Source organism: Nicotiana sylvestris, chromosome 3, assembly GCF_000393655.2.
Source record: "Nicotiana sylvestris chromosome 3, ASM39365v2, whole genome shotgun sequence".
Lineage (NCBI taxonomy): Eukaryota > Viridiplantae > Streptophyta > Magnoliopsida > Solanales > Solanaceae > Nicotiana > Nicotiana sylvestris.
This window is the reverse complement of record NC_091059.1, coordinates 114,027,848-114,041,595: the sequence shown is the minus strand read 5'-3', so window position 1 is coordinate 114,041,595 and position 13,748 is coordinate 114,027,848. Positions and strand designations below refer to the sequence as shown.

The 13,748-nt window shown below is 29.9% G+C and overlaps 1 pseudogene; it reads right to left on the bottom strand.

The window, feature by feature from the left end:
- Positions 1-4,647: 4,647 nt before the first annotated feature.
- Positions 4,648-13,748, bottom strand: part of LOC104241438 (histone-lysine N-methyltransferase, H3 lysine-9 specific SUVH5-like) — a 29,648-nt pseudogene continuing 20,547 nt past the window's right edge.

Below are 13,748 nucleotides of genomic sequence, written 5' to 3'. Positions count from 1 at the left end.
CCTCTTGGGGGTTCATTTTTCTCATTCTCTGCTGGAAACTCAAGCTTGTAAACCAAATGAGTATGCATTCTCTTCTCAAATTTTGCCCCAAATTTGATATATCCAGTTAGGTGAAGGGGTAGGTGGTGCTGGAGGAAAAATTGGGGGAAGGGGGTAAAATTGGGTTGGTGAGATGAGGTGGCATCTCATGTGGCTTCCACCTTAGCAAAATATCAGGCCATGTGGGATGCTATTGGCCATGACGGAGGGCCCCAACGGCGGAAGAGTATTTTTGTACTAATTCTATAACGTTAGGGGCAATTGCGGACAAATAGTATAACGGAGGGTATAAATAATCCTTTTCGCATAGTAGAGGGATATTTTTAGCCCTTTTCCATTAAGTAAAATATAAAGTAAAAGTGTCTCAATGTTAAGCAAAATCATAAACAAATCCTAGAACACCCCAAAATCCGGTGTCACAAGTGCATGAGCATCTACTAGGAAGTACAATAATAATACAACATCTGTTTGGAATACAAGATAAATAGGATAATGTAAATAATTATGATGGAGACTCCGTATGATGCGGATTATAACATGGGATGCAGCTCACCGTAAAGTCCCCGCAATAGCTGTGCCTTTGCACCTAAAAGACCACTAGAAATATATATACCTGCACAATAAGTGCAGAAGTGTAGTATGAGTACATACATTAATGCGTACACAGTAAGTATCTAGCCTAACCCCGGAGAAGTAGTGACGAGGGGTCAACATCGATACTTACTAGTGGTCCAATAAATCAAGTACAGTAGAAAGTAAACAAGTATGAAGCACGATATTTGAACAGTGAAAGCAAATATAGGTACATGATACGATCCTCATCTGAACAGTAAACACAAGTCCTCAAATATCGATTACCTCCTCAAATAGAGTATATAATGTGGTCCCCACAAGATAGGTCATCACAACTCAAGTCAGAAAAACTCACGGATACACTGGTTTCTTGTCAAATATTACGCATGATTCTGCCGAAACGAATGGTCCGATCCCATAAGAGTATTTCATGAAGTTGTCGAGGCGAATGATCCGATCTCATAGGAGTATGATACATGATACTGCCGAGGCGAATGGCTCGATCCCATAAGAGTGTGTTACATAATATTGCTGAGGCAAATGACTCGATCCCATAAGAGTGTTACATAATACTGCTGATGCGAACGACTCGGTCCCATAAGAGTGTTACATGATACTGCCAATGCGAACGGTCCAATCCCATAAGAGTGTTACATGATAATGCAGAGGCGAACGGCCCGATCCAATTAGAATATGAAGATGTTACGGGTCTTTGATTCCACTCATGAATATATATGTGAGTTATGAAATTGAAGAAAACTTTCCGATGGATATGCATAATGCGGGAGAAATCACTAAGGGAAGTACAATTTATATGGCTGAAAAAGTAGCTTGTCAAGTATCTAAAATAGCGAGTCCATTACGTTACGCTATTCTAGTCTCAGGTCATAAGGCAAATTAAAGCAATTGAATAGGCAAGAATAACATAAATAATACAATGAAAGCATGGCGTGAGTCTAAGTCTGCATCAGAAATTCTAGCATACGCATGGACACTCGTCACCTCATACGTGCGTAGGTCCCACAACATATAGCACATAACAAATATAATACCTACGGGGTAATTTTCCCCTCACAAGGTTAGACATGAGACTTACCTCGCTCCGAAATCTAATAACCGGCTTCAACGCCTTTCTAACACCTCAAACCGACGCCAGACGGTCCGAAACTAATCAAACAATGTGCAAATCAATCAAAATATACTCCAATGCTCGTAATTTAACAATTAGAAATAATTCTCAACTCCTTAAGAAAAGTCAACAAAGTCAATCTCTGTGCCCACGCGTCCGGATTCAGAAAATTATCAAAAATAATTATTACCCATAACTTATATAGTATAAATTTCGAAAATAATCCAATTTTGCCCTTGAGATGAACCTCAAATCAAGGATTTACCATCTCATAACTTTGGGGCTCAAAACCCCAATTTCTACAATAAATATAATCATGGAAAAATATCAAAATAAAGGTCAGATATTTACCCCCTTGTTGAGACGAGAATAACTCCGCAAAAATCACCTCAAACGGAGCTATAGAACTCAAGATATGCTCAAAATAATAAATTGCCCGGTCTGTCCATTTAAACCACTATCCAAGCGATTTTTGTTCTTCGCCTTAGTGAGACACCTTCGCATTCGCGAAAAGCAATTTTTTTGTGTTGACCGGTCAACCCAAATTTCATTCTTCACGTTCGCGGGACCTCCCTCGCTTTTGCGAAAAACAAAGTCCGCACCAGAAACTAGTATTTATTCATGACACGAAAATGAGCATTACCCACTCATACGACCTCGGAATCGATGATTCTTGTTGCTATGGTTCCCTAATTACATATGGATCTAATGGTTCGATCCAATCACAAATTAAAGGTCGTTTGCTCAATAGGGTACCCTTTTATGTCCAAATAAATGACGTTGAAACATCGAATAAGAGCATGATATAACCCAAATACATGCGAAACACACCCGAAGCCCCTGGGACCCCGTCAAATTACACAAACCAGTCCCAAAACATAATATGAACCTATTCGAGGCCTCAAATTACACAAAACAATATCAAAACCACGAATCGATGATAAAATCCTTCTCTTAACTTTCAAACATTCAAACTTTGACGAACACGTCCGCGTTACACTTAACATTCCGAAATGACACCAAACTTTACGTACAAGTCATAAATCACAATATAAACCTATTTCAAGGCTCAGAACCTCAAACGGATATCGATAACACCAAAGTGCACTTCAAACCACACTTAGAAAATTCTAAAACCTTCGAATTGCCAACTTTCCACAATAAGCGTCGAAATACTCTCGGACCACCCGATAATCAACCCGAACATACGCCCAAGTTCATCCGAATCAACTCCGAACCTCCCAAAATTCAATTCCGACCATATGTACAAGTCATAAAACATGAAGTGAAGTTACTCAAGATCTTAAACCTCGGAACGACATGCTAGAGCTCAAAACGACCAATTGGGTCGTAACATAAACTCTCGAAGAAAGTCAGAAAAAATAGAAGACAAAGTATGTAAATTGATCCCCCCGGCCCCCAATGTATGTAAGTTAATGAGAGAGGTAAAATGAAAGATTGTGATTCACAAACCAAGAAAGAGAGTATAAAGCTTCACATTTTTCTAATGAAAAAGGGTAAAAGAGAGTAATGATTCATCTAATTTTTTTAAGTTAAAGGGTCACTTTAGAGAGCTAAAAACTTGGCAAATTTTTCCAAAAAAATAATTATATATATATATATATATATATATATATATAGAGAGAGAGAGAGAGAGAGAGATAAAATTAAAGGCCTATTATTTCTGAAAAATGGGCCTCCCTAAATTTGGGGGCTAAAGCAACTGCCTTAGTTGCTTCACGTTCCAGTCGCCCCTGTGTTGACGCTCTATAGGCCAACTAGTTAATACCATAATGGTTAATGTTTTGTGGGCTGTCATTCTATACAGGGAGATTTGCACAAATATGACATTCGAAGGGTAAGTATAGATATATACCCGATTTTAGGGCTATCATTGAAGTCATACCTAATATACAAAAAAATTATAAATTTATCCACTTCAAATACACTTTAGACATATGAGTCTCAAGTAGCGAAAAAATCATGTACGAAGTTTGGCAAACTTTGAACATCTTTTGCATGAAGTATGGCCATGTCAAGTCAAACTTGGACTTTTTGTCGGAAGTGTGCCTTGGCTTACCAAGGTCAACTTCGGACATATTTTGAGAGAAGTTGTGGCAATGGCAAGATCAAACTTTGGGCATTTTTCTTTATGGAAGTTGTGACTTTAGCAAGGCCAAACTACGGACATATAATGGCTGCACTTTAAATATTTTGGCATGAAATTCAGGTACATTTATGGCTTCACTACAGACATTTCACAAGAAGTTCAAGTGAATAAATTTATGCCCAGAAACAATAATTCATTATTCGAATTCCAACAATTCAACACACCGTTCAAACACCAGTGTTTTAAAAGGTGGATGTGTGAGAGGGGCATTTTACTTAATGTAGGGCTAGGCGTAAGCTTCGAGACATGGAACGTAAGCCCTATGGATCTTCAAATTTTTAATTAATAAATTAAAATACATTAAAAAAAAATATATATATATATATATATATATATATATATAAAGTACATTAAGAGTTAAAGAATTAAAAAAACTCATAGAAAATAAAATATCTAGAATTTTTTATAAATATAAATAATGCAATAGTGTTGAAGTTATTACAAAATAAAAATTAACTATAACGTGTTCTTTTTCAAAAATACTGTTCAACACCCAAATTTACGTCAAATGAGCTTAAATTTAATTAATAAGTTTCAAATATCATAAAGAATAAATCACAATCATCAATTTGTCAAAACAACAAAAATAAAACTCATTTTACAACAATTGCAATATCAACAAATGATATTTCAAGAAAACCTGAGACAACTGTATCTAAATGCACGTCAGATTGTAATAACATGGAAGTATGCTTGAAATTTCAAAGTACAAAGGAATAGTTTACACGACTACTTCTTAGTACATTCTCCCCGAACACTTAGGAGAACCACATCTACAATTCTTTTTCTTCAGATTCCCATTTGCATCATAAGCATGATCAATCTTGTAGTTGTAGTGATAAGTAAGCTCCTCTAATGGAGCAATACTTTTGGAAGCGAAAAACATTATGTGAGGTACTCTCCTATCACCATGGTCATACATGACATTTTGAGCGTAAAGGTTCGGCGAGCAGCTATGGTTGATAAATCTTCCAACATTCCCATATCTTGCTGCATCAAGGGTAAAGCCATCTTCATCCTCCCTCTGAAAACAATTTGACTCTACGTCGAACTTATTATTCCTTTTGGGGATTTCTTCATCATAGTTGCCGATATCAAACAAGTACTCATCATGATCTATTCTTTTTTCGGCTTCCTTTTCATCAAGCAACTCTCCAACATATTCACATCTAAAACTTCCAGATGATACATAATCCCGAGACCTCAAACCCCATCCTCTTGATTCGGTCTTGAAAACCTCCAAATGGTACCGAGGACCACGTTGGCTAACTCTGTTTTTGCAAGAAGGGGGGCACTTGCAAGACGGACCACACTCGTAAACAAGTGGCTTTGCTCTAGTAATAGCCCCTCTTGAGTTAAATGGAATCTCACCTCCATTCTTAGAAGCACAAGAGCATTGCTAAGAATCCGAGCATCCATTTGTGCAACTGCAACCTTGTGGCATAGAAATATAATACCAATCTGGATATTGCATTCTGGTAATGTAAGTGAACGGTGGGGGTCTCTCGTCATCTATTGCATTGACAGCAGGGATCGGTATCTTCTCCTTTCCTTGCGAGATATCATAGTCCACAACAAACTCATAAGTAATTATAGATAATCGTCAGATATTAATTAAGAAACACTAATTTTCTAATTTTCGGTTGACTTTTCCAACTTAAGCCTTCTTAAAAGAGACTAAGTGTCTCATTTCTTACCAAAATCACACCAAACGCAAACCAATCAACTCGACCACATAAAACACGGATAACAAGCATAAAGAAGCAGAAATGGGGAAAACGAAGCGGTGACTCATGAGACGACTGGCCGGGTCGTCACAATTTCTTTCTTAAAATTTCTGTTACTAAAACATTATTTTTCAATAATAATTATTTTTATAATAATGTAATTGAAAATATTATTCTTAATTCAAAACTCATTTTAGTTGGTTATCTAAAAACATAAAAAATTCTTTAGCTAGTGAATTTTTTTTACTCCATTTTGATATTTGACATTAACCATGTTAAATATCTAAGTTATTTGAATTATATGTAAATAACCTTAGCATTTAAACCTTCTAAATAATTATAGATAATCGTCAGATATTAATTAAGAAACACTACATGAAAAAAGACTAACATTTTCTCAATTCTCGTAATAATAATTTTATTTTTGCACTATTCTCATAGGTATTATTGGAACCTAAAAATAACCACAAAGTGAAATAATAACTTATATTTATGGCAAAGCACAAAGGTTGACACGATATAAACGATTCTTTGATTACGACGTGACTCTTATACTACGATTTGAACTCTTATTTGGTATGATTTTATCTTTCAAAAAATATTTCTATTTTGAAATTTCAATTTCTAAAACTTTATATATATTATAATAATGATTATCTTTATAATGATGCAAGTGAAGATGCTATCATTAGTTTAAAATTTACTTTAATAAGCTATCTAAAATTTAAATGATTCTTTGACCGGATTTATTTCAGTATAACTCCACTTTAGGTTTATCGATATCTCTAGCCCCAGAATTTGAATTTTTAAAACCCTATATATACAAAAATTTTGTTCTCTGAATCATTAAATGTTAAATTAGTTGATTATTATTATAAAATATTGCATATATTGTCTTAAAATTGTCAAGTAGTTTATTTTTCGATACCATACTTGGCTTAACCTCAATGCAAACTACTCAAATTGCATTCCAATTCAAATTCAAATATCATATCAGTTTGTTAGTAATAGTGATTTTTAAAAACGATATATAATGTAAATTAAGAAAATATTCTAAGATATCCTTATCTTATAATCTATGTATTTGAGTTGGGAAAAACAAATATTTGAAATCAATGAGATTAATTTCAAATTTTTTATATTCAACAAAGATGAAACATAAGAAGAAATTTGTTGTCATCTTTTATTTCTCCTTTTTAGATCTTTCGAACATTTTTTTTCAATATTTATTTTCTTTTATCTTATTTTTATGTCATTATATTTTTTGTTACAAAAAATTAATTTATTTCACTATAAAAGGATGAGTTTTAATAAAATATTGTCAACATATAAACTTTAATTATATTTTTACTCTTTGGTTGAAATTCTTTCATATCTTTCTTTTGGCTTTATCTAATCAGCCTAAATAGGTGCTCACCCGACCACTTAAATTAAAAAATTGAATGATGTAATTTATATATAATCCATATATAATATGTACATATCGTGTGTTATCGGTATATAATTATTTATATCAGCTATAAAAAGTAAACAATAAATATGGCCGGATATTATGTAAATATTCCATAAGATTTCGGTTTTTTAAGTTTATCCATGATATAACTTCTATTATAAATAATTATAAAACTCTCTACTAATGTTCAAAAATATCTTATCTTTTTATTATCTTTGAATTAAAAAAAGTAAAGAGTTTGTTCGAAATAATTTGTTTACATTTTAAAAAAAATCACGTCATACCAATTTTTTCTTTATATATACTCTTTGTTACACTTAAAAGTCGTTATAGAAACTATCAATTAGAAACAAATTTCTCTCTTGTTGAGCTTGAAAAAAAAAACCTTTCACATAATCTAATGATTCAAAACTAATATTATTCAACGAAAAAAATATTATATCCTTGCATTATTGGCCTGACTACAGCTAAATTAAGGGGTTTCAATTCTACCCTTCAATTCCTTGAATGTGCTAAATTGAAATTAATGATAGCAATTGTATATCCAAAGTTTTGTTATTTCTTTGATGTCCATTTATGCAAATTGACTCTTCAAACAAATATTCTTCAAGAAGAAAAAAGAAATAACTTTTTTTTTAATGTTGACTGATTTTGTGATGTTTCTTTCTCCAGCATGTATGTTTACTTTATTATATATGTAAGTAAGCTTTTATTTGATTTTGTAAACTCTTTTTTGTTATTTAGATAAACATAGACATGTACCTTATATATTAAATTTATTTTAAAATAATTTCGTTTTATTCAAATCTAGCTACAGTGTTTCAAAGAACTATACTTATATGATTTTAAATGTGAAGGGTTTTATAGTTATATGGAGTAGTTTTTTTTTTTGCTAGAGGCGAAGTAGTATTTAAATAATTAGAAAAAATAACAAAAGTTCCTAACATGATAAAAAAAGATAAATTTTATTTTTAATTTAAATTCGAATTTTAGAACTTTATATATAAATTCAAAATTATCTTTTCACTTAAATATATATATTTAACTAAAATAGTCAAATATAGAATAAAGTGACCATATACTATTGATATTTATTGGCTCGCCACTTGGCTTAACCATAATGTCAATTATATATGGTAACTTTCTTGCTTTAATATATATACTAGTATCAGTACCCGCGCGATGCACAGACAAATTATTTCAAATTGCGATGTAAGTTGTTTGAATCATGTAAAATAACCTTAAAATATAAACCTCTCAGATAAAAATTATATAACATGAGAATTTAATTATGAAACATGATATGAAATTATTGCTCAAATCTCGTTGTGAACAACCAATCTTTTTCGTATATATTTGTAGCAACCTAACCCCTTGATTTTGGTACTTGTATTTCGTTCCGCTGTTGATATTAAAGAATACTAAACATGTCATATTGTGATCTATCTTGTTCGAGCACATTAGATCATATTATCTTAACAAAATTCTTATTATCACTTTATTTTTATCTGGAAGTCAAATATATCTTATTCATCACTTCACTTTTACATAAATTCTTTTTTTTTGTTCTTTTCTTATAGTTATTATATTATTTAATGTTTAATATTATTATACTATCATATAATTTGTTTATTAGCTTACAAATAAATTAATGTCTTACTTTTTATCTTTTTAATAGTATTTAATAAAAATAAATATTTTATTCTTGAAATTTGGTATATTTTTATGCTTTTATCCTCTTATTCATAATATTTTAATCATTTAAATTTATCAATAATATTTTTAAATATAATTTAATTATTTTATTTTATCTATTTTAAAATTAATTTAAAGTATAAGTATCCTCGCACTACCTCTATTTTTTTTATGTACATTCCCTTCCTACTACAAATGTTAATTAGTTTTTATATTAATGTTTTACCTAGAGCCAAAATAATGTCATATTTTGTTTTAAATTGTATCTTTTAATTAGTCTAAAATATTAATACATAAGTTATTTGATTCTCATGTTCCAAATGTGTTGAGTTCTCTTATAATTAATTTTGTATTAGATGCAGTTAAATTTTCTTTCTTTTTTAGCTATAAGATACAATTTAATTTTTAATTTTCATTAGTAAGATTACCAATATTAGAAATTTATTTTGTATTTTTAAAATTTTATTTAATCATAGAATAAATTTCTTAATTGTTTGAACATATTATTTCTAAATATTGTAGTAATATTTTTACTGTTATTTTAGTTCTTTACATAATATTTTAAAAAACAAAAAAATAATCTCATCTCAAATTCAAATAATTCTCATCATTCTATTTTCTAAAATGGACCGCACTTTTACAAAATTGTGCTATGCATTCAAACTCAAACTAACTTCACTCGATTTAGATATTAATCATAGAAAAATATTTTGTAATTGTTTGAACATATCTAAATGTTGTAATAATATTTTAACTGTTATTTTATTTCTTTACATAAATTTTCTTTCTTTTTTAGTTTTAAGATACAAATTTAATTTTTGTAAAATTACCTATATTAGAAATTTATTTTGTCATTTAAAAATTTTATTTTTTATTATTGTTTTATTTTTCATAAGTAAGACTTGAATTTCCTGGTATTATCCATAATTTGAACATTCGCATCATAGTTTTAAGAACTTTCTAATCTCAAATTCAAATAGCCTTTTCTTTTAATTTCTAATAGTAAATTTCTAATAATTTAACATAATTTTGCTATTTTTTTAATCTAATATATAGTCTTATTACATTTTATGTCGCTTTTCATTAACTTGTAAATTTATTTAATATCATTATCAACTACTTTTATTTAATAATATAAGATAAATATATAATTTTTTTATAAATGAAATAAATATTTATTTTGTTTTAAAAACATTGCTCGAAAATTTTAAATTATTTAAAATTTAATAATATTTTTAAGTATTGCATATTTATTTTATTTTATTTTCTAAACTTATGATTTATAAATGTCCTTACATTATCTCTAATTTATTTTTATTGTTCAATTTTTTTAGTTTTTGATTTTAACTATTAGACTTGAGTTATGTGGACTTATATTATGCCTTTTCTTAGTATAATATAAAAAACTTTCTCATCTGAAATTTAAATAAGTTTGACCCTTTTTCCTATGATATAAAATATGAATTTTTATTTTTTCTTTATTTATTCGTTATTTTTGATTTTATATTATTCAATACCTAATATTATTACATTGTCATATGAATTTTTATTAGTCTGTTTGAATTTAGTATTTATTTTTGCTATTAGTATTTATTTTTGCTACACTCATTCTAATATAATATATATAAAGATTTAAAAACTTTCTCATCTCTAATTCAAATAATTTTTATCATTCTATTTTTTTAATTGGACCATATTTTTAAAAAATTAACTGAACTTAATTCAAATATAATCATAGAAAAATATTTTTCTTAATTGTTCGAACACATTATATCTAAATGTTGTAGTAATATTTACGTATAAAATATTCGATTGCACAATTTATCAGTATTAATATGAATTTATTATTCTTGTTATTAAAATATCTTTTGTTAATTATTTAATTTTTCTCTTACCTTATAAATAATTTGTATACTTTATGTAAGATCTTATTTTGCTGCTTGAAATTATTTAATTTTTAAACTCAATAAATCCTTAATATCTTAAGTAAATTTTAGTTTTATTCTATATTTTAACTTACTCCAAAGTATAAATAGTTATAGGTTATCTCAATTTACGTCTTTATATTTTTTTTATTATAGTTTTTAATTAATTTTTTACCTCCATATTTCTAGCTAATATAGAAAACAATCTATGAGTAGATCAATATATAAATATAGATATATATATATATATATAGATATAGATATAGATATAGATATAGATATAGATACAAATATACATATAAATTTAATTATAGATATATAGATTAAATTTGTCTAAGATCTAGTTAGATTATGTATAAGATTCATTAAACTACTTCCATTAATTATGTTTTTATATATAATTTCTAATTATTAATGTTGTCCTAAAATTGCCAAGTGGCTTTCATTTAGCTTGCCACTTGGCTTAATCACAATGCATACTACTCTCCTTTAAATATAATAATAAATGCATACTACTCTCCTTTTAATATAATATAAATATAGATATCAAGTGGGAACAAAGTTTTCCAACTATATCATGGTACTATTCTGCTAAACTTCTATTTCGCTTTTATGGTTATAGTAGGGGCTTAATACATATATTACCCAGGGGCGGCCCAACAAGTTTTGTGACCTAAAACCAAACTTTATGAGGGGTCTTAACTTTTTTTTTTTAAAATATTTATTTATTTGAAGTCTATTTTTCTAGCGTTTCTTATACACAAAGTTATTAATAATTTTCTTATAATCAATAACTCCTAATAAGTCTTTCTTAATCGTATATAGCTAATCTATTTAATCTTTCTTGAGACGTTGATGATCTTAGGTAAGATTTTATCAATTTTAATTTTGAAAACTTCTTTTCGCTGAAGCGACGGTAACAAGAGTTATTAATATTATTCCATAGGCAATATAGGCATTGGAAAAAGAATCAAATCTTTTTTTTTTGACCGAGTGTATCAATTAAACTACTATCTTCTAATTGCACTATTTTCCTTAATACTTTTAATTGTGAAAATAAATCTAAACCATCAATATCGAATTGATTATTATGCTTTGAGGAACATTCAAGATTAAAGCAATATTTTTTTAAATTTTCATCATGTAGTGATCTTAATTTTTACCGTTAAATAGAAAACCAAAAATATTTTCATATGCTTCGAATTGTTCAAATCTATTTTGAAGTGAAAAAAATAGCTTTGTCTACTATGTATAAATTAATCAACTCCAAAGGACTCTTCGAAAGATTTTAATATTTTATTATCAACATTCTCATCAAATTGTTACTTCCTATATATCATATGTTTCTTACGAAATTGGGGTTCTATTTTCATTTCAAGTGCAATTTTCTTCACAGAAATCATAGCAGTTGCAAATACTTATTCTCTATACTCATTAAGAAATCAAATTTTCACTTCATATAATTTTTTTTTTAAATTTATATATAGCCTATTAGGCGTAACAAAAAATGGAGCCCCACAAAAGCAGTGCTTTACTTGTTTTATGGAAGGGTCGCCCCTGAAATTACCCCTGAGTTTGTACCCAAATTCCCTTTAAACACCTTTGACTATGAGAATTATTTTTCACACCAAACCTTCTCAACGGTGGGTCTAATATAGCCCAGCTCATATGACTTTTCAACAGTGAATCATTTTCTCCCTTACATTCCCAAATTTAAGATTGTGAGAAAATGTGGTGTTTCCTCCTTTTATATGACGTGACGATGAAAATAAATTTCAATATATATATATATATATATAATGGGTTAAACCGGGTAAGAATTATAAATATCGACCAATTTTAACAAAGAGAATGCGTCGGATGTACTTTCACGAAATTCTGTCTATTTATATTGGTAAAATTAATTTATTTTCTTGTCTCGTTGGTTGTGACGACCCGATAAGCCGTTTTAAGTACTAACCCTTATTTTCATATTTTGAGACATCTATTAACTTCATTTGATGTGTCTTGATTCGTGTGCACAGTCCGTGTCTTCTTCCGGAATGTTTTTACGTAAAAAGTTGAAGAAAATATGGTTTTTTGCTTTAAAAACAACCTAAATTGACCACGGTAAATATTTTGTATAAACGATCCCGGATCAATATTTTGACGATTCTGACAGGTCCGTATTGTGATTTTAAACTTGGTCGTATGCTCGAAATTGAATTTGGAGGTCCCTAGATTGATTTGACTTGTTTTGTTGAAAGTTGGCAATTTAAAAGTTTGGAAACTTCCTAGTTTTGACCGTAGGTTAACTTCATGACTATTGAGTTCGGATTTTGAATTTGGGACTTGTATAGATCTGTTATGCTATTTGAAACTTGTCTACAAAATTTGGTGCAAATCGGAGTTGGTTTGATAGGATTCAGAAGCTTGGTTGTGATTTTACAGGTTCTTGAGTTTACTTTGAAATTTCATGCGTTTTGACATCCGATTCGTAGTTCTAGGTGTTATTTTGGTAGTTTGATCATGCGAGCGAGTTCGTATTGTTTGGTTTGGAGCCCGAGGGCTCGGGTATGTTTCAGATAGGCTTCAGACCATTTTAGACTTAAGAAATTGCTGGTTTTCAACTGTTTCTGGTGTCTGGTGTGTTGTGCTTAGCGAACGCAAAACATCTCTCGCAATTGCGTCAAAGGAAATTTGTGTTGGGGGATGGTTATTCTTCGCGAACGCGAGGAGCTGGTCGCGAACGCGAAGTAGAGGGGGGCTTACCCCTCTCGAACGCGAAGTTTTGTGGGATCTGGGGGAAGGTCGGGTTGTTCCACTTCGCGAATGCGGATTTTGGTTCGCGAACGAGAAGACAATTAAGCCTTCATGAACGCAAAGGCTATTTGGCCACTGCTCTTCGGGAACGCATCAGGTTATTCACGAATGCGAAGAACACCTAACGCCCAAGTATTAAAATAGCTGAAAGTCAGGATTTGAACTATTTTTCACCATTTTGAAGTTAGAGCTTGGACTAGAGGTGATTTGAAGAGGGTTTTCATCCCAACTTTAT